This window comes from Molothrus ater, chromosome Z (assembly GCF_012460135.2).
Source record: "Molothrus ater isolate BHLD 08-10-18 breed brown headed cowbird chromosome Z, BPBGC_Mater_1.1, whole genome shotgun sequence".
Lineage (NCBI taxonomy): Eukaryota > Metazoa > Chordata > Aves > Passeriformes > Icteridae > Molothrus > Molothrus ater.
This window is the reverse complement of record NC_050511.2, coordinates 60,633,827-60,656,346: the sequence shown is the minus strand read 5'-3', so window position 1 is coordinate 60,656,346 and position 22,520 is coordinate 60,633,827. Positions and strand designations below refer to the sequence as shown.

Below are 22,520 nucleotides of genomic sequence, written 5' to 3'. Positions count from 1 at the left end.
GACGTGAAGTTTCAAAAGGCTGTGATATCATTTCATGTATGACAGTGGCTGAGAGAGACAGAACAAGGCCTGGGCTGCAGACAGTACCTTCATCCTGTGTTTCTGAATAGCCTTAAAAGAATTAGGCTAGGAGTACTAAGAAGTCTAAGGAGAGATATTAGGCTGGGCTTGACATACTAAAGTTTAGAGATATTATATTATCTCTAAAGATATTAGAGATATTATAAAAGAGATATTATACTCACTAGGATTCTTTCTAGGTTCTTTTGTGTTTCTGGTTTGTGGTCATACATTAATAAATGTATGTTCAAATTTACTTTTGCCACATGCATGTGCATTATGGAGTGAAAACCTGACTATTTCTACACATCAAGTTATACAACACTGCAAGGGTCAGTTATGGCAAAACCAGGCAAAGTTGTGGCCCTGATAGTGACAAGTGCAAATTTGATTTGATGCAAATTGGGGAAGATTTCCAAGTAAAATTTGTAAATTTCTTCATTGGACATCATGTTCTCTGTCTCAAGCTTCTAAAATCATAAAGTCATAAATGCCTCAAATCAACATGCTACCAAAAGCCATATTGAAAGGTAAGTATTCAAGCTGTGTTGCGAAAACGATGCTTTTCTTTCAAGAAAGGTTAGCCCTTACCTGAAAGTCTATTGTGTGATGCAATCACAAAGACCAATTGATCACTCCAACAACCAGCACCATACACAGAATTTAGAGTAAACTCCTCTTTAACCTGCCCCGGGGCTTAGCTGGTGGTTTGCACTCTACACATTTGTTGACATCAACAAGGCTAACAGAAAAGTAGGTTAGTGATTGCAATTTCTGCTTTGATTAATTCACTCTATAATTTGTCTCTTTGAAGGGGGAAAAAGAGGGACTATATAATTAATATATTTTCAAAGAACTATATCTTAATCAAGCATAAATATTTTTCTAGATTGAATCATTACAACCTCTTCCTATACTAGCAGATACTACTATCTTAGATACTATCATCTTAGCTCAAATTTGGTTTCAGTAAGAAGGTATTAAAGTATTAACCAAAAATAAGTTGTGGTAGGGCTTGTTTGTGTGTTGTGCGTTATGGAAAGTACTGTGCCTCCTCCATCAGATCAGCATACAACAAAGGCTACATGCCACAAAGTATTGAGTTCCTGAGTATCCTGGCTTTCGAAGTTAATAAATTACCGCTAGTAACTCACTGAATATTTAGACAGAGCTGCAAGCAACTCACAAATGTCCAACTATTGTTTTTTAAATTTAGCTTTTGAAATAACAGAACAGAAAAAAAGACAATAAACATTTTTAAGATGATAACTTATAGCTATATGAAGCATCAAATTATATTTAAATACATCCTAAGAACTGAGTGGTCTTGCCTTATTCTTATCAGTGTATAATTTTACCCAATAAGAACATAATGTTCCTTTCTTATTATGGCTATAATACTATGCTATTCACACCAATTTTCATGTATGACAGATTCTAGCTGTGATACCACAGTGACTACTCATTTAGTACTGGTGATCTCCCCTCATCCCATGGCTGCAGAGAGAAACACAGAAGGATCACAAGACCCTGTAATAATAATGTACAACTTACATGTACTCACATTCTACCATTGAAGCAGAAACATTGTGTTCTGCTTCCTTAATTTGCTATTTGCTTGGTGAAAACCTTAAACATTAATTGTAGATCAGTATTATTTCTCAGGCTAGTGTCAACTTTTTTTTACTCTTTCTTGCCAAGATAATTTGTGCAGACCCTCCAATGCCAAATATCAGGTACATATGATACAATATTACACATAGAGATATGTGTAGACAACATGTTGGCAAAGTATTTGAAGTGATATTCTTCAAAAACTATGAGTACTTTCCTCATCATGCACACATTTGATTGTACTAATGCAATTGCTGGTGCACACACTTCATATTCAGGCTCTTAGGACGTCTTCATTTGTTAGGACATAGCTCTGCCATACATATCCATCAGATTTTCCACTACTCTAAAATAACTCGTCTCTAGCCTTGGTTGAATGCAAGAGTTCTATTAGAAATGTGCAGATATTTTACAGAGGCTATGTAGAGTGGGATTTATGTTTCGTCAATGAATGTACATTGGCTCTTATTTGAATATGTACACATATACACCAGAAATACGCAGACAATGAATAGATCCTCAAAAGAAAAGGACATACTTTCCATAGCACTGAGAAACAAGACATTGACATTAGGGCTATCACTTCTCCAGTATATGCAGACATAGGGTGGGAATCTACAGTATAAACACAGAAAATTATTGCTTTTCATTCCAGTTTAATGATCTTCCACTCACACACTGAAAATGGGGATGCATCCTCTCTTCACCTGAAACTAGCTACCTGAAAGATTGGCAGCTGCCTGCAGAACAGGTACATCTTGCATTTAGTACCAGGTGGTCAAGGTTTTAATCATGGCTATGGTGATAAAAAGGCTGGGAAGGCTTACATTTCATGCACTGACCTAGACAAACACAACACCACACAACATCTTTGCTGCAACCCAAGCTAGTTCTTGGATTCAACTTTCCCTACACACAGAATCACAACAAGTTGGAAGGGTCCACAGTGCGGCAACTGGTCCAACCTCCCTAATCAAGCAGGGTCCTCCTGGAACAAATGGCACAGGATTGTATCCAGATGGTTGTGGAATATCTCCAGTGAGGGAGACTCCTCTGGGTAATCTCTTCCAGTGTGTCATCACCTGTATAGCAGAGAAGTTCTTCCAAATATTTAGGTGTCACTTTGTTTGTATGAGTTTCTGTCTATTGCCTCTTGTTTTATTGATTTGCACCACTGAGAAGAGCCCAGATCCATTCTCTTGATTCCCTTACTTTAGATATCTATACACATCTATGGCATCCCCTCTAAGTCACCTCTTCTCATGCCCCAGCTCCCCCAGTCTTATGTCATATGAGACATCCTCCAGACCCTTGACCAACTTAGTAGCTCTCTGCTGGACCTGCCCCAGCAGTTCCATGTCTCTCTTGTACTCAGGGGCCCAGAACTGCTCACAGTACTCCAAATGGGGTGGTACCAGGGCTAAACAGAGAGGCAGGATCATCCCCCTGGACCTGCTGGCAGTGCTCCTCCTAATACATTCCAGCATTCCTTTGGCCTTCTTGGCCACAAGGGCACACTACTGGTTCATGTACAGCTAGCTGTCCAACAGGATCCCTGGGTTCTTCTCCTCAGAGTTGCTTCCCAGCAGGTCAGCCTGTGCTGGTGCCTGGGGTTATCCCTCCTCAGATGCAGGACCTTGCATTTACCCTTTTTGAATTTCAGAAGGTTCTTCTCTGCCCACCTGCCCAGTCTGTGAAAGTCCTTCTGAAGGGCTGCACAACTGTCTGAGGCATCGGCGACTTCCCCCAGCTTTGTATCATCTGCAGACCAGCTGAGGAGGCATTTCCCCTTCATCCAAGTCATTGACAAGTTAAACAGCACTGAACCCAGTACAGAACTCCGGGGCACACCTGAAGTGACAGGCCTCCAACTAAACTCTGTACCACCGATCACAGTCTTCTGGGATCTGACTCAGGAATCTGACTCTGGAATCTGGGCTCAGCCAGTTTTCTCAACCTAGCCGAAGTGTCCATTTGTCCACCCTATACTTGAGTTTTCTAATAAAGATGTTAAGAGAGACAGCCTTACAAAAGTCAGGGCAGACAATATCCACTGCTCTCTCCTCATTCGTCTGGGTAATTTTTTCATTGTAGTAGGCAATCAGGTTGGTCAAGCATGATTTGCCTTTAGTGAATTCTTGCTGACTTCTCCTGATCATATTTATGTCTTCCATGTTGATAGACATGGCCTCCAGAATAAAGCACTCCATCTTCTTTCCAGGGATCGAGGTGATGCTGACTGGATGGTAGATCCCTTTGTACTCTTTCTTGCTCTTTTTGAAGACTGGAATGATGTTTGTTTACTTCAAGTCCTCAGACACCTCTCCTGATCTCCATGACCTCTCAAAGATGATCATGAGAGGCCTATTTATGATGTCTGCCAGCTCTCTCAGCACTCATGGATGCATCCCATCATGGCCTGTGGACTTGTGGATGTGAAATTCATTTAGGTGCTCTCTGACAAAATCCTCCTTCAGTGAAGAAAGCTCTTCCTCCTGACATTCATACACCCTGGTCTCCTGGCTTAGAGATCCCTGGGGGCTGATATTGTTGGTGAAGACAGATGCAAAGAAGACATTCAATAACTCTGCCTTCTCTGTGTCCTCTGTTACCAGAATGCCCTCCATTTACTTATAGTTATCCTTTGTTTTCCTTTTGTTATTTACATATTCGAAAAAGCCCTTTTTGTCATCCTTGGTTAGATTAAATACTAGATGGACATTGGTCTTTCTAGACTTACTTCTAGACTCACTGCAGCAGGGGTCCCTGCACATACTCCTTGCACTGTACAGTCATAAACATAACTTGTTTACATGCTTCTGTGTCTTGATACATTGCTGAGTTTGGCCTATTAGAAACCTCGGGTTAATGCTTCCCCATCATCACAGCAAACTTCCATTCTGGGTTTACTTAAAAAGAGAAAAAGAAATTAAATTGATTTCATAATCCTTCTTAATTATTGACACAAGAGGACAAAAAGTTGTCCTCCAGAGTCCTGCAAACTGGTGTAAAATTTCAAAGCTAGAGTTCCTCTCCAGTAAGTTATTCTCAGCAAATTTGGTCTGTTCGTTGCACACATACATATATAGATCTGTCTTTATATATGTGTTCTCCTTGTGAAAAGCATTCTGGCTACTTAACAGGCTTGTGGGATCCTGCATAAATGATGCTGATTCTATATGATTCAAACTATAAAATATAAAATTAAATCCCATTTTCAACACGTGAATACAGAGATTATATAGAATCTGAAAGATCAAACTGGAAATTCTTCATTCTCATGTGTGAGTTTTTTTTCAATCCCACAGTCCCATTGGTTTCAACTGGGCTGAGTAAGGTCTCACATAAGACCACATTCTGGCCCTGTTTTAAAACCACATCAAGTCTCTAATCTTGCAGTCTGATCTGTGCAAAGACAGTCATGTTATGCCAGTGGACTGTTTTTCTGGTGTGGGAAGACATTTCATGGATCAAGGCCATAACAGTTAACTACCCAAACAAGAACAAGACAAAACTTCACTGCAGCATTTAATCGAATGTTTTTGAGGTTATATTAAGTTTTAACTTCAGAGATATGCAGTTTCCAAAAGTACTTTCCAAAATGTGTAATATTCTTAATGTATTCTTACATCTTTAAGATGACAAACATCACACAAATGTTAGAGAATGGCAGTGTAGTCACTTCTGCAAGTCTGAAGTGGACTACAGCAGAAAAATAGCCATGCCTGCAGAAAAGGTGATCCTTCCAGGACACCCATTCCTCCTGCTGAATTTTTGCATGTTTGTTTTCCTGGTGTCTTATACTGACATTTCCAATTTGCTTGTGAGCAACATGGGTATGTGTCTTGGTTTGAAAAGACAGGTGTCTGCTAAGGAAGGCAGGAGTGTCTCTTGAAATGGAAAATGTAAACTCCCTCCATCCAAATTATTATAATTTTGAAATTAGGGGGGGGTCTCAGTAGAGTAGAAATAACAGTTATTTATTAGGAAAAATAAAAATGCAGGAAAAATAAAAATATAAAACAACACTGACAGAGTCAAAAATCTGATCTGACACCCTGTGGGTCAGGGTGTTGGTAGCATTCTGATTAAATGGTGGCTGCAGTCCTCCTGGAGTGACAGCTGTGATTCTGTTGAAGCAATCATCCTGTAGAAGGATGTTGTTTTCCTCTGAAGGTCCAGTGGTGGTGTAGATGGGTCTGGTCTTCCTCTGGGAATCCAGTGGAAAAGAAACCTGCTCCCCTGGGAATCCAGGGGGAAAAGGTTGCTTGTGGTGTTCTAAATATCAGATTCTATCCAGGTAGGAATGCTTGGCTCCTCTCCCTGGGCAGAACATCTCCCAATGGGATGATGTAATTTTATCAGTCATGGAGTGACACTCAGTGGCCCATGAACAGAAGATATCTCCCCTGAGGGAGGATGGGTCATGGAAGAGATAAAGAAAACTGCCCCACTTGGTTTTAACAGGTGGCCCAATTAACAGAAGATAACTGCCCCACCTCTAACAGATGGCAATAAAATACACACTCCCAGCCACATCTTTGCAACCTAAGACAGAATGAAAATTCAACCAGCCACCCAAAAGGTTTAACACACCACTAGACAGAAGTGATTTTTCTGTGATAGTGAAACAGAGGTACCTACCTATTTTAGACAGCTTTATAGTGCCCATCTGCCTTCACTGCTATCTATTTTAATATTAATAGTGATCAGAAATATAAGTACTCTCAACAGGGTACTTTTCATAAACTTTCACTGGACTCTGATGGGCATATTCACATCTCTGCAGCACTTCAATGTGTTTTCTTTTTACAGATATATCAGACATTTCACTTCTTTAATGAATGGCATACAGATAGATGGATGCACGCACATGAACCATGTATCAGTGTGCAGCCAGGTGTGCATTACAAGTAGAAAAAACTGGGCTTGACATGAATAAAAGTGTCCTATCATACTGTATATGAATTGACTTTAATGAATTTATCTGACCATTGTTTTTTAATGGCATGAACACCACTGTAAGTTTGTGGGTTACCAACTGTTAAGCTCATATCATGAAGTTCTTATGCATCCATAGTTTCAGTTTTTAAATATATCTTCCCTGAGTAAAAGAAAAAATGGTGAAGGACCCAGAAGAAAAACTTTGCCTTTGGGCTTCAGAGTCTCTTAACTAGTAAAATAATACTGGTGGGCTATGTCTACAGTTGCTTGTCAATGTTAGAGTAGGACTGGAATGTGTCAGATCTATGAAGAACTGAATTCTTTCTGCATCTCCTTAGCTCATGAAAAGTCATATTGCTGCCCACAAAGGTGCAAAGGTTGAATAAAATTTCATTTCAGACAGTGTGAATCCAATCCATCACCTGATTTTGGATTGCCATTTTGATTATTACCAGGAGCTGCATAATGGCTTGAAGGGCACCCCAGTAGGATTTCTCCTTGCTGGAGAGGAGAGCTGCAGAGGTTAATCAAAACCAGTACAGCCCTTCTTATCTTTTACCGCTTCTGCTCATCTCCCATTCAGCATCTGTCTAATCTGGGCATATTCAGTACAGTATTCCCTGTCTGTGCACTCAGAATGATCTAAATACAGCTGTTAACATCTCGATCAAGGCACAGCTCTAATTAGATTTCTCTGTTGTAGTTGAAGGAAACATACTTGGAAAGTTGCTCCATGCCATATTTCAACTACCAACAGTAGCTGGTTTTGTTGAAACTTCTGTTATGTTTAAAAAAGGATATATTTCTAGTTAATTACAAGCTTTCACTTAAGAAACACTTTTGGAGCAAAGGTAAAGACCAAAAGGCTTAGCCCAAAATGTAAAGGCATGAAAGCGAAGATGAGAAAAATTTAAATACTTAAATATAGGAGCTTAAAATGGAAACTGGTGCTCCTCTTTAACCATGGTTATTTTCTGTACTAATCTACCTGTCTCTATGAAACAGACAAAGGCAGACTTGTTTTTGCAGCCAGACAAGAGGATATCTTTAATAAAATAATTATTTTAATAGTAACATAATAACAAAACAACAACACAACAAGAACAAGAATAACAAGAATAACAATAACAATAACAATAATAATGCCAGAAAAATTAATGTCATTGAGTACCAAAAATATGCAAAACAAATAAGGGCCAGGATAAGGAACACTGAAATGTGAATATTCAATTAACAATAACAGAAATGATGTGGGACATGGTATGCAAATGATGAGTGCCTCAGACCAAGCATTCTCAATAGCAAAGCCAATTAGTCATTTGTTAAAAACAACCCACATGACTGTTTTTCAGATCATGAGGAAATCCATGTTGAAGATGTTTGCTGTCCTAACAGCAAAACCAAACATGTTCCATAGTGCAAGCATTAAGAAGATGTATAACCCACACAGTATTCACAGCTAGGAAAATGATAAGAGGGAGAGATGCTTGAGGAGAAAAAACTTGCTAACCAGGGATTTTTACATTGACCACAGCACCCCATGTCCCACATGCTGATTTCTCAAGCAAACCTGTTGCCAACTGAAATTTTTTCTTGAACTGTAAAATTCATAGGATGTGCTTGGCTTGCATCAAGAACACAGCAGTTTATTCCCCACACAAACAGCTCTGTCTAGCTCAGCTGGATATAAACAGAAAGACTTCTTCACTAATTATTTATACAAACATAGCTGCATTCTGGAAGATTCATAGGAACTGGAAATTGGTTTACTTCTGATTCTTACTGGTCTTTTGATTTTCAGGGCTGTCGACTACTGAAAACCATCTAGACCTTCATCCACAGGAAGGTAATTCACAAGTGATTTTTCTCCCCCTGAGAGTACTGATACTGCTTATATAGTAATAATTATCATAAAGTATTTATATAAAGCACAATCTTTACTTGTACAAAGAATTTGTCTTCCAACCTGTCCAACTTTGAGAGTACTTGTATGAGTAAAGAGTACATCAACCTTGCCGCAGATGTTTGCACTGTGAGAAGAATATTCTTACATGTCTGGAATTGCATTACACTTATGTGGCAAACAGTGCACAGATAATTGCATTATCTGTCCTGGCAAACAGTGGCTTTTTCAAATCAAAATGACTACTTTTATTAGTCAAGGTGAACTTATTCATAAGTGTTTTCAGATTCAAGTCAACTGGTTTTTACATTATGCACCTCCCTCTTTCCCCTTTTCTAACCACTGGTAGACCAAGCAGTTGAAATACTGAAACAAGCTTTGCAAGGGGAATAAGAGGAAAAATATTTTCCTGGTGCTTTGCATGCTGTCATCCACATCCTCTCACTTGTTCGTGAAATGCAGTCACAATAGGGAACATGTGAAATAAGTTCCCAGCAGTTTGCTTTAAACGAAAGGGGGTGAGAGAAGAAAGAATAGTGCAGCCAGTGGAAAAAGAACTATAATTTTGGTCAGGCAGAATACTGTGGCTCTGCAGCCATCTAGGACTGTAAAGCAAACCTTACCCTATTTTAAGAACATTTGAAAAGTTTGTGGGACTGGATCTCAGTTTAGGGTCTGAGATTAGCATTCCACTTGTGCAAAGTACCATGGAATTTTAATGAATAGAAGTAGCCAGATTTTCTCCTCTCTTCCTGAGATCTCTGTGTTTGCTAATTTAGAGACACATTTCACATTTCACCATTTCAGTGGTGCATTTGTACTAGCACCATACTGGGGCAATGGTTAAAAAACCTGATGCTGAGAAAAGTGGTATCTGTGAATCTTATGTAGTCCTAGATACACACATAAATGTTTCCACACCTTAGATAATGAGATATTAAAATACTGCAATGAACACAAAGATCTAAGAGGCCAGTCCACAGTCCACTTTGCTGTTGTGAGGAGTTTCTGGATTTAAAATAATGGAAAAAAAAAATCAAGATATTATTTAAATTTCTGCTCTAAATGCATGACTGTTTTTCCTTAGGAAATGAGTCTCTAGGACCTGATTATCTCTGCACTTGTTTTTGTCAAACAGAGTTATTATATTGAAATAACATTTCAGGTCCTTTATGGTGGGTTCTCAAGGGGAGTTAAGTATTTAACTCATTTTGGTAAAACCAAGCAGCCATTTTTCCAGGTCTCTATCTTAGCTAGTCCTTGTCTTTATTACAGGTTTTCTGAATTATTTTCCCTTTAAAATGTTCATGTAGAGTTGCAGGGACCCACCAGCAGCAAACAATGAGAGGAGCTGGATAGGGAACTTCTTGGTCTCATAATGACCATCCAAAAACCTTGATCTAGCCTGAGAATCAAGATGCTTGACCCAAATCTAAAATTTTGTGCAAGTCATTTATTTGCCTTTAAGAAGACTGTTCAAAAAATTTGTTTTTAGCCTTGAGATAAGGCATTGTGAAATGTGTGCAGATGGTTTGCGACAAAGTTTTAAGCCTTTTATTGACATTTGCTTTGGAGAAAAATTAGGTAGCTGTCTGTATAAAATCTGGTCACACAGTCCTGAAAATCTGGCTGTATTCTTTTTGTTAATCAAAAACATACAGTAGTATGCAATGTGGTCTTTTTTATTTCAATAGCATGAAATATTTTGGATATTAGCTGCTTCTTAAAATGACTATAAATTTCAACAAATACCAAGAAAGACAACAGCTTCAAACAAAAGTGGAAACGAAACACCTCACTGCAAAACCCAAGGCTTCCCAGAGCATTTAATCCAACATTTCTGGAACTTAACTGCACTCTCTAGTGCAGTTTCTGGAGCTATAAAAATCTGTTCATTGTCACTTAATGTCACAGGTTAGAGTAAATGCTTATATGCTGAATTTTAATATTTGTGTTTTTGTTGTAACTTAAAAGTCACATAAAAAATTTTTATAAACTGCTGGAGCACAGTCAAGTTTTGGTAAAAATCAGGCTAGATGATGTATTCTCTTCATATGGGTGTGCACCCATCACTGGAAGCAGCTGCTGGGTCTTGAACAAGATAGAAGAAGAGGCTGATAAAAGGCAAATCCTGTGAGGGGGTATAGTGATTTTTATTATGTCAATCTCCTCCCTTACATAATGGGTCAGGTGTGAAAATTCCACTCCAGGAGAGTGCAGGAAGTTCAAACTAGCCTGAAGGTATTCATTCATGCCTTTTGATGGACCATAACTGACTCAACTGTGCTGACAGGAGAGGCATCTGTAATGTCTTAAACAATCAAAGACTCCTGAAGTGTTCCATAATCCACATCATTGCATCATTCAGTGTGAAACTTCCCACCCCTGAGGAGGTACCTGGGTATTCCCACCTGACCATAAGTGAATACAAACACAGTAGATTCTGATGTTTTGTGGGCTTTCCACACTCCTGACAGATCAAGCCAGTGACCATCACTTTGACCAACAGACATCAAAATTGCAACAACAAAGTCTCCTTTCAGCATCCAACAGGTGGCAACTCTATACCTTTCTAGTTTCTTTTTCCTTTTTTTTTCTATTTCTACCTCACATTTATTGTTATATAAAAATCCATTCTCTTGACTTTGGCATATGGTCTTGTTTGCAATAACCAGATCTTAACACTATATAATTACCTTTTAAGTCAATTACTCTGTTGCTTCTCCTCATGACTCTATCCTCCCCAAATTGTATCAGCAGAGTTTTTAATTATTATTTACCAAATAAGAAAAAAAAAACAAATGAAAAATTAAGAGCAAAGTTCACATGCAAAGATTATAATCTTCTGCAGAGTTCTCTGTATGTGAGCATATTGAAGATAGCACTCTTACTGACATAGGGGTTGCTACTTTTTGTGATGCTTTTTTAGTTAGTAAAGTCAGTAGCAGTAAAGCCTTGGACTTGGCAGCAAGAAGTCAGCATTTGAATCTTTAATTTTGTGGCTATAAACAGCCACATCATATTTCCAGCAAAAACAATGGGGCTGTTTTCAGCACTGCTCTACCAAGGAGACATGTTTTTTATTTTCTTCTTGTATATACAATTAAAACCATTCCAATCACAGAACTCTGCTCTGCATTCACTTCTGAAACAGAGCATGAGGGATGTCACTCAAAAGTGAAAATCCTGCCCTTCCTTGGGCCAAATAATGAAAGAAAGCTTAGCAGTGCAGCATTACTCATTGGACTTCTATTAAAATTTTGAATTAATTGTCTAATTACTAATACTTACCCCAGTGTGCAATAAAAAAGGAGACATCTTGTCGTAAGCAGTCTTTTTTCCTTCTGTCTGGGAAAGATGGAAGTTTGTCCCAGTCTTGGCCAGGACCTGGAGGTTATTCTATACCACCTCACAGAGTTGCTGGGGCCAGGGGGAAATGACTCTCTGACTTCCAAGAAGGGCATAGTTTCTGATTGAAAAGAAGTGGCAGCATTGTCTGCCATTGTTCATTTCCTTGTAGTCCTTGGTGAGAATTCTTTTGAGTGAATCACCCTCTCTTTTGCATACTTTTGTTTCCAATACTGTTGTTTTTACTGTCCATTTTCTTATATCATTGCTGTTTGCAATAAACTGTTCTTATCTCAACCAGCGATCTTCACCTTTTGTGCCTCCAACTCCATCCTGCTGGAGTGGAAGTCAACTGATGATATATGGTTTAGGAGAGTCTTGGTGAGAGCAATGAATTAGGGAGTACCATTCCTAAACCATGACAACCTTTCATCCTGCATGTGATAAGGAACTGCATGCATGGAGTATAGACAAGTTCTCTTCTTGCTGTAGAGGATTTCCACCAGTGCCCGTGTTCTTGTTGAGTAATAATGAGATAACATAATGAAACTGTAGAAGATGTATGTCAGATGGTTCTCCAATAACATTAGGAAAAAAAAACCCCAGCTGATGTATGGGATATTGAAGGAAGATTAAGTTGTTAATGCATATTAGTATATTCTTAATTTCCTTTTAATTGAAAAAGACATATTGACTTTAATTAAAACCATTTCACAGGAACTGTCATTTAGCACATGTCAAGCTAGTTAATTCAGAACAGAATTCTTTTAATTAGGGTCTGCTTTCCTTATATGTGGGGCCAATGAAATCAGCCTTTCCTTATCAAGAATTTACATATCTCAAAGAAATACAATACAAATCTCTAAAAACTCTTATCTATTATTAGAAGCCCATATGGATAGCATTAAAATGATGGTGCTGGCATTGTTCATGCCACAGACATCAGAGTTTCCTTTATGACTGTTTGAAAAAAAGAAAAAGAAAAAGATGGCTTTGAAGAAAGACTATTTTAAATACACAGATTTATCCTACATTAAAGAGACTACAAAATTTATGACATAGATGCTCACATTTAAATTATTTAATGTCTGCTTAAATAAATGGGCCTACTCAAGTGTGTTGTGTGTTCTGTGAGCCAAAGACACATAAAGCATTTTCAAAGCATGCAGCATGCAGTTCTTCCCTTAAATGAACTATAATCAAAAGGAGAAAAGAGATCAGATTTTTTTTTTGGACAATACCATCATTGTTAACTTTCACTGCTTGTGAAGATTTAACAGTGATTGCTAATCCAGTGGCTGTGAACATCAGTGTGCTAACGTCATCTCAGTTATCAAATAGTATATAATCTCTATCTTGACTTTCACGTATTTTCTGAATATATCTCTAGCTTTCTGATGGGTCTCCGCCTCTTGGCTGATGTACTGCTGTAAAGACCTTCTCCATGGTTTCTGGGAACCTCCATGTGTGACATCTGTAATGCTGGTCACATCCTTTCAGGAGTAAGAATAGCTGAGAAAAATATAACAAATCATAAAAGGAATAATTGCAAAATGTAGACTTAGTCTAATCATACAGGGTTTAGCCACTGTTTTACTGACCTCTGTCAACATTGGATTACAGAGATTAGTGAAAGGAATACTTAATAACTGAACTGTGGATTCTAAAGAGGATTATCTGGTAAGATATTTCATGTATCCTGATGGTTTGTTGAATATATTAGGAACCTCATTATGGGCCTTACTAACTCAACCATAAAGGAAGAATGATTCCCCAAAATCAAGTGTAACTTAAAATTTAATGTGTTTATTGCAAACACTTTACCTAGGATCCTACCCATACCAATTTTTCTCCCAGGGCAACTCTCTAGTACGGATGGGTGTAGAGCTGTAGGAGCGCCATGTGTTAAAATCTGTGTTAAAATTTCTACAAAACCTTGAAAAGTGGATGAACTTTAACTAGATGATCTGCAAAACCAAAATATTGTGCCCCAGGAGTTCTTCAGCTCAAGCAAGGGGCTGTGTAGAGATGTTACTTCACTGCCTAGTCTCCTGTGTAAAGTGTACCCTGAGTATAACTAATAACTGTAGCTCTACTTTTAAATGTGACTGTAGATTGGTAACATAAGACCCTAATATTTATTCATTAATCACATTGCAGTCCATATTATATCTGTACTCATAAATTTAAATGCTTACTGTAATTTAGAACCCATTCAGCTGATCTAAGTCACTTTGGCACTGAATTGTGTATTTCAACTTCTTTTATGACATAGCAGAAACAGTGTTTTGCATTTTTATCATCTTGCTCAATATATTATTTGCTTCAAAATGGCAATTAGCAATAACTTTTCTTTTAAAATCACTCCTACAGTGGCTGTGCATAGGAAGTGTGGTTATGTTCACCACAACGGTTGTAAGATTGTAGGTGACTGCCTTTATTGCTCTGCTATACTCAATTTCATACTGTAAAAATATTTGAATAGTTTAAATGATAAGAAATTCTCAGATTATGGTGAAATTTTTAATCTTTGCAGTATTCTAGCCATATGGTTAATTATTGATGTAGCTCATACATAATGGCAGGGACAATGGAGAAACAGTTTTATGAAGGGAAAATAAGATACTGAACCCTCATACAAAGCCAGTTAGAAAAGGAATTAAAAGCAGAAGATCTTCCCTGCAAATATACCAAAGCACCTCTCAGCATAGCCTACTATGTGCCATGCTGTCAAAGCAGTGCAAAGTATTTTTTTTTTTTTGCAATTAATACTAAGGTGAGTCATTGCTTAGCAGCAGCCCTAATATTTACACCCCTATGGATCTCATGACTTAGTAGCAAGCTTTGACTTCAATTAAACCTGTCAGTTTCTGATAGCAAGAAATCATTACAGCACTTCAAAAGCACTTGAACTGCATCAAGATCTTCACAATTATCTATATAATATCTTTCTGCTTTTGTTGGCTCCTTGATCTTCTGTGGCAGCCCCAACCTCTCTGTCAACTTTGTTCTGTAAGAAGTTGAACCTTAAAGTATGCTATTAAAAATATATATGAAAATGCTGCAGTATACAATGGATTTCACCCAGTCTGACATTTTTTTTTGGGATAAATTCTTAATAAAATTGCCCATTTAAATAATGTACTGTTCATGTATTGTTCATGAATCAAACAAAGAGCCATTTAAAAATTACTAGCATTACAGAAATGTAATAACTTTTAACAAATTATTTAAATTACTGTAGCTCTGATTTCCAATCATTTCATCCACACAGCTATGGCAGAACTATCCCAGAAAAGGGAGTAACTTTCTGATAGAACTCTTTTCTTGTTGGATTTAAGAAATATTTTAGAAGTGAGAATTTCTCAGTTATGTATTTGTCTTTCAGAGCAGGACCATAGAGGGTATAGGAACACAATCCTACAACCACGGATGAAAGCACAAAGAGTTCGGAGGATTCATTCCATCCTTACAATCACAGTGAATAAAGCCTTATACACATGCAGAGTAGAAAAGATGATTTGTTCTGACCATTGCGTAGATCACTTCCTCAGGAGTCTTTGGTCCCTGCAGCTTACCTTGCCTGGCACTTTCTCCTATTCCAAGGAGGACTTTGAGTCATGACAGCTGTGCGCATGTTAAACAATGACAGCAACTGGTTAGCAGCACCCAAAGATGGAGCCCCCACCCATCAAACTGTGAGAGCTCCTTGCTCAGTCTTCTAGACTGATGTCTTTTGTTTGCTATTGTTTTGAAACACAGCCCAGATTTTTTCAAAAACCACTGTCTTTTGGACAACTGTCTTCTGCTAACTATTTTTGAAGAAATCAATCTTTGTGTTAAGCAATGAAAATGGCATGGTCAAAAAGTAATGCTAAGGCACCTAATACATGCCTAATTATTTGCAATGTTGTTTATTAGCTCTAAACAGGGACAGTCAGATGGCTGTCCCCTCATTTTGAACAAGGGACCTATGGACCATCAGCAGTTCACTGATCATAGATGAAGAGCTCCTGGCTTTGCTCCCACTGTGAGCATATTCTTTCAGGTCATATCGCCTCACACTACAGCAATATTACCTACTAATTTATTAAACAATTCTACAGGCATAACTAAAGCATTTGGGCTGTTAACAAATCTTTAAGATGGTTTCAAATCAGCACATAGTATTTTGCAGTGAAGTCATGAAAATGTGCCAACATGAACACATCTAATGATGAAAATGTTGCATGCAGATATCTCTTTCCCTATTATCCCATAAAATAAATGTGTATTTTTATTTATATGAGTAATTTTAGATACAAACATTTTACCAAAACCCCATTCATTTAGGAAATATATAAGCACACTGGGCTTAATATAAGAAAGTGTTTTAGAACATATTTTAGTGATTATAAAATGAAAACAAATTTAAAAAAAAGTCCTAAACTACTTTTCTTTCTTCCTCATGATGAGAAAGAAATACAGATTATCATCACATTATTTGTCATGTGGCAATGAAGTGAAAGTTATGCCTCACACCATGTATTCTTTACATGATGAAAAGGAGTATAATTTAATTTTTTTATTTGAAGGTTCTGTCTGGGCACATTTGCTACCAATTTTATTTTTATTGCAGTGCATGGATAGCTAAGTCACATGTCCTTATATTAATGCAGAGTACATAGGAAAGGAAAGGGAAAGTATAATTTTTGTTGTTGCTTTTGTCATTTGAAATTTCCATAGTGTCTATGCACATTGGCTACCATTTCATTTTTACTGCACTGCACTGATAGCAATGTCACATATAATTAACACCAAGGTGGGAAAAAAAGAAAGATTTTCCCCCCTGCCTCTGCTATGAACATTGCTTGAAATTTTTGTATTGTGTGAATAGCATTTCCAGAGGGTGGTGGATATACTGAAAGATCTTACCTCCATTGTAAAAGATCTTACCTCCATTGTAGAAGAAGTATAATGGTATATGTGTTTGTATTGCTCCATAAGAGAGTGGATAGAAAATATAGTGCTACTCACATTTCTTATCAGTGGGATACAAGTTGGTTCAATATCTAGGAATAGTTAATGTAGAAACAGCTATTTCCCAGGAAAACGGAAATAATAACAGAATTTAATTTCCCCAAATCAGTATTTTTTATTAAAGTGCTTATCCATGCATCCCAAAATAACTCCCATGTCCACCTCTCTGTCTTTTAGCTTCTAAGCAGAGAATGTGACACCCTCTTTAGGATATGTAGGTGTACTCTGTAGCTGTGGTGGACTCATTCCTCATCAACAACTTGCATAAACAACAATTACCAGGATGGACACGATGCCCACCTGCATGGGGAGGACCAAACAGCTGCATGACTGGTCTCTTTTCCATGATGTGCCATTTTACAAGTTAGCACCAACAACAGACAGGATTAACTTTGGGAAAATTGTGCCTGATTTTGGTGGATCTATTGTGAGCAATTGTCTCAATTTTGGAGAGCGAAAGAGGTCAGTTTATTTTATTTTATAATTTATTATTAGAATTTGGGTATCATACACAACACTGCCTCTTTATCCTTGACCTTTGGAGGAACTGTGTTGTGGTACTTAAAACTGACTTCAATTTTTTAGGAGCCACCCAAACAGAAATAGGGCTGCCAACAGGAGATGTCAAGCTCCAGTACAGTCCTTCATCTACAGCTTGGGTAGTTCTACTAGTCTGAGATAGATCTTGTGCATTGCAGCTTGCACCCTGCTCTTTAGGCAGAATACCACAAGCTGGTCAACAAAGCTACTGAAAAGATTGGAAGGCATGTCTTTGAAGAGCAGCTGAGCACTCTGGGTTTATTCAGTTTGGAGAAAAGGGGGCTGAGGGGTGAACTCATTGCTGTCTACAACTTTCTGAGAAAGGGAAATAGAGAGGGAGGGGATCCAGGACAATCTGTGGGAATGGTTCAAACCTTTTTCAGGTTGGAGCTTGCTATTAGGAAGCATTTTTTTATTGAAAGGGTGGCCAGACATTGGGAATAAAGGGATGCCCCAAACCTGTCAATGTTTAAGAGGCATTTAGGTTATGTGCTGAATAGCATGCTTTAACTTGTTATTTAGGTAAATAACTTCAATCAAACCTGAAGTGGTGAGGCAAGTGGACTAGATAAATGTTGTAGGTCCCTTTCAACTGAAATATTAGTCCTCCCCTCCCCTCCCCTCAGGCCATAGAGGATGGTCTCAGACAATTTATCCAGCATCAGTAATGTCCCTTTCTTTTTTGTTGAACAATATTTTGAATGGGAATGTTTTTGAACGTATAGCTTTGCCCCTGCATGGACAGACACAAAGCTATCTCCAAGTTTGTTCACACACCTTTGAAGAGGCTGTTAATAAGGTGGAATAAAACAGTTTCCAGGCTCTTCCACTCTTGCCAAAGAGTAGGACAATAAAGGAACTAGGCTGAGATTTGCGGTGTACATGAACTAACCTGAATCTGGGAGGACAAGATAACCTTTGCCAACATATCTTTAATGAATTCTGCATGGCATTAAATGACTACAGATGTATGTAATAGATTTTGTGGTGGCACAACAGGCTACATGGCAATAAGCCACCTGAAAACAGAAATATGTGACAACACAGTGTACATTTTTAATGCATTTACTTGTGTGGGGCTTGGAAAAGCCTCTTTCTCACCCACTGCAGGTTACTTGTGTGCAACAGCAGCAGCATTCCTTCTTCAAAATATCATGTATCATGAAAATCATAAAAGAAATGCTGGACAGAGGAATCCCACAAGTCCTCTCATTCATGCTGAATTTGAGGTGTCATCTCCTGTACTGCTGCTGCTGCTGTTGCTTGGATGGTGTCTATGAAAATTGGCATCTTCAGTCATGTAACACAAGGATGGCTTGCTTTCGTAGAGACATTTGCAGTGTTGGGCACAACTTATGATGATGCTGGTGTTCTTTTCCCTCCTGTAGCTCAAGTGAGACTGAACAAACGTGAAATATTATGTAGCAGGTGTTAGAGAAAGAGGGATAATGCAGCAGTTTTGAAAGAAGTGCTGGATGGAAATAAACAGCTAAAGTCTTGATCTGGAGAGGAAACCCAGAACTGTCCTTTCCTCATGAGATGCAGGAAAAACAGGGAGTGTGTATTGGGGGTTAGTAGAAGGCAATTTTAAACTTGCTTCTAAAGGTCTCCATATGGTTTTATTTGTGTTTTCTATATTCATTTTGGCTGCACTGGAATCTTGTTTTATACTGGCACCTCCCAGAACATTTTTAAGTTATGAAAAACATACTTATCTCAGAGCTCCACAAATGAACTATGAATTTTCCCCTACTCTAGGTTTTTATTAAGCTCAGTGGGACTAATTCTCTATTGTTCTGCACTTTGTGTAGGTCTTATGTGTCAAATGAGTGTGAAATGCCGGCTAAAACTACATACATCTTTGACTGATTAGCCTTGAAGTTTGGGATCACATACCAGAGATTTGTGTCCAAATCTTACATCTCCAATGTGGCCTGAGCTTCTTCAGATGGCAGGTGATATCAAGGTATTAATAAACCACTTTCTCTTCCACGATTATTTCTGTAACAAAATGCTGGTTTAATTTCTAAAGTATATTTCATCACTCTATTCCCTGCTTTTTTTTTTTTTTTTTTTTTTTTGACAGCCACCATGAACACTGGCAGGAGGCTGACAATGGAAAGTAATAGCAGGAAAAATGGATTTTTCTCAACAGGTTGAATACACTGTCAAAATCCCTTTGCAATCTACCTGCAGTCTGCAGGCTTCCTGTTACAGAGAAGCTGAAGCTAAATAACCAACTGTGGACTTTATATGCTAAAAATAAAACAGCTCATAAGACAAAAAAAACAGTTTTAAAATAATAATCAAACTTACAGTCATAATAGAAATGATTGATTTCTTTCTGTGATGAACTTTCTCCATGAAATATTATTCTTTCTCTGGAATAACTGTAATGGATGGTGATAGATGCTGGTACTCAAATTTGGTTTTTTTTCTGTCAGAAATTTATCCTTATGGCCTTCTACTTAGCAGCTCTTTTGATCTGTTATCAACCCACACCTCTCATCTCAGAGACTCTTCAATGGAGAGGGTACTTCTTGAATAAAAACTTCTTGTACAATCTTCAGAATAAAATAATTATTACTTCTTCTAATTTGATCATTTGACCAGGTAGCTGAGATACAAAGAGTCCTCATTCTTTACAAATAGGAAAAACCAAACCCTATAGCTTATAAACATTATCATCCTGTCTGGAAAGTCAATTTCATATGCACCACAATATTGAATAGTAAGTGTCTTAGTAACAGCAGGAAAAGAGAATTTTTTAAATGCTGTGTTTATCAAGTCACCTACTTATCTCTCACTCAGACAATACTACATTGAAAGGAAATTTCTGTGAATTGGAGAAACGGGGATTTGACCACATGCAGAAAGACAATTTTCCTATTTTATGAACTTATGCACCAATTAAAGTTTTTCACCAGATTAAGTTTATTACAACCATTGTCTGATATTCTATACTGTTAAGTTATATTTAATACTTATTATAAGATTAAGACACAGAGATATATCTAGTTTAAGGAAATATCTTCAAAATTCATTTGTAAGAGATCTGTATTAAACCAAATATTCAGATTAATCGTGATGGGATCATTTAATGTCTAATATGTCTAACAGCAAAGAAAAAATCACTGACTAAGACAGTGGTGCCATAATTGTCTCTTTGCAATCACTTCCCCAAATGTTTATACATGAAAGCACTGACTAAAAATCACTTAAAATATTTAATCCGATGCTATTAGAACTTTTGCTGGTTGTTTACTATGTTTGACCGGCTTATGTAAGTACTTTAAACTAATGCATTGTCTGAAACTAACTTGCAACAGGTGAGTTTAAAGGCTAGTTAAAAACATGTGTGTTGATTATAAAATGAACAGAATAATTTTAAATTATTTCAAAATTTATGTAAAAATGAGTGTATCAAAGTACACAAAAGCATCTGACTATTTTTACTCAGATTTTAAAATCATAAATATATAATAATTAACCAGTAATTTTGAAATAGATACCTTCCCTCTATGTTTTAATGCATTTAATAATGGAGATTTTCAGGCTAGCATGTTCTAAAGAAGACATGCAAATGTTTAGTGAAAAAAAATAAAGGTAAAGAGAATGCATGCTGGTACTCCTTTGAAAGAAACTTTTAATGTGAAGACACTATTAACACATTTGATCTGTCATGATGGTAGCAGAATATGATTTTACAAAAATTAAAAGAAACTTTTATTGGAATGGACCAGAAATTTTACAAAAAAGTATTTGATAAGGGCTATATTTCTGAACATCTAGTACAGGCATTATTGATAATAATACTATTTGCTTTCATTGACAACTATCAGAGATATTAAAATGGTGTTTTGGTAGTCTGTTGATCATCTGTCATTTTCCTGGCATACCAAAGTAGTTAAAATAAAATTGTTTGGGAAGAACACTATTACTTTTCTGTCCTAGATTTATGATTATATTCAGCATAGGAACATATTTCATGTTGTGCCATCAAGTGACTTAGTTTATTACCCAACAGCTTTCTTCCTGCCAATCCAAAGATGGGCCCAGAAGGAAAAAAATGCTCACTGACCCACATAGTTCTCTCTTGCTTTCAAAACATTACATCAGAGCATTCGTGGTAGGAGCCCACAACCAGACATGGAGAACTTTTTGCAGCAGAACAAGATACCAAAGAAAGATCTGCAGACTTCCATGGTGTTGTCTCCTGTTCATGGTGCCGCAACTTGCTGTCTGCAGATGAAAGTTACTTTCCATTAATAATTGATGCTGCAATACATCTTAGTCTGTTTTAGTGACAGATAGTGTTGCTTAGTTTAAAGAACCACTGCCAGAAGCTTAATAGCCATTGGTTTCGATGAGCTGAAAATGGGCTAACACTGGCCTCCATTTTTTTCAGAAACACTTGAAAAACAACTATTGCCATGACCACAAAGTAGTAGCAATCCCTTTTCACAAATGCAGTTTGTTCATAACCTTGTGACATGGACCATAAATAGCCTTCTTATATTTCACACACATGAACAATTAACATGAACAGTATATATAATATTTACTTTACCAAAAAAACAAATTAAAGTGCTATATGAACAGCCCATCTATTAGCAAAGGATTAATTTCCTATTCCACATTAAATCCAGACTGTAAGCCAAGCTAACTTGCTTGCTATGACACTCTACTGGTTGCAGGTATAAAGTGGTAGCAAGGAACCACATATGTTTTCCAGAATCCCACTCCTTGACCTTGTCCAAGTCTCTCTGGATGGCATTTTGTCCTTCAGACAGATTAGAATTATGTTATCAAAATATGAGTGCAAACAATGAAATAGGAAATAAATATACAGTCAATAGACTTTAAACTATAATATGGATCTCCACAGATATAATTGAGATTACTTAATCTCATTTGGCTCTACCTTTCAAAGAAGTTTGAGTTTCTAGCCAAATGAAGGCCATTCATGTGGGTTGAGACACCCATAACTCCTTTTCCTTCATGTTTCCCCTGAAGCAGTTTTTAAAAAATCCTAATTTTTTTGTTTTCATAGGAATTTAGAAAAGTATAAAACTAAACTGGGCCTCAAAAA

General features: G+C 37.3%; 1 long non-coding RNA gene across 5 annotated transcripts in view; it reads left to right on the top strand.

The window, feature by feature from the left end:
* The window catches only part of LOC129047021 (uncharacterized), a 58,566-nt gene that overhangs the window by 29,841 nt on the left and 6,205 nt on the right, over positions 1–22,520 (top strand). For 2 of the 5 annotated variants that reach the window (XR_008508957.1, XR_008508959.1), the window contains exons 7-9: positions 8,420–8,464; positions 19,240–19,394; positions 19,515–21,365. This is a non-coding gene — a long non-coding RNA (uncharacterized LOC129047021). Of the gene's footprint in view, positions 1–8,419; positions 8,465–19,239; positions 19,395–19,514; positions 21,366–22,520 lie in introns of those variants that run through there. The other 3 variants (XR_008508958.1, XR_008508961.1, XR_008508960.1) reach the window with 3 other exon arrangements.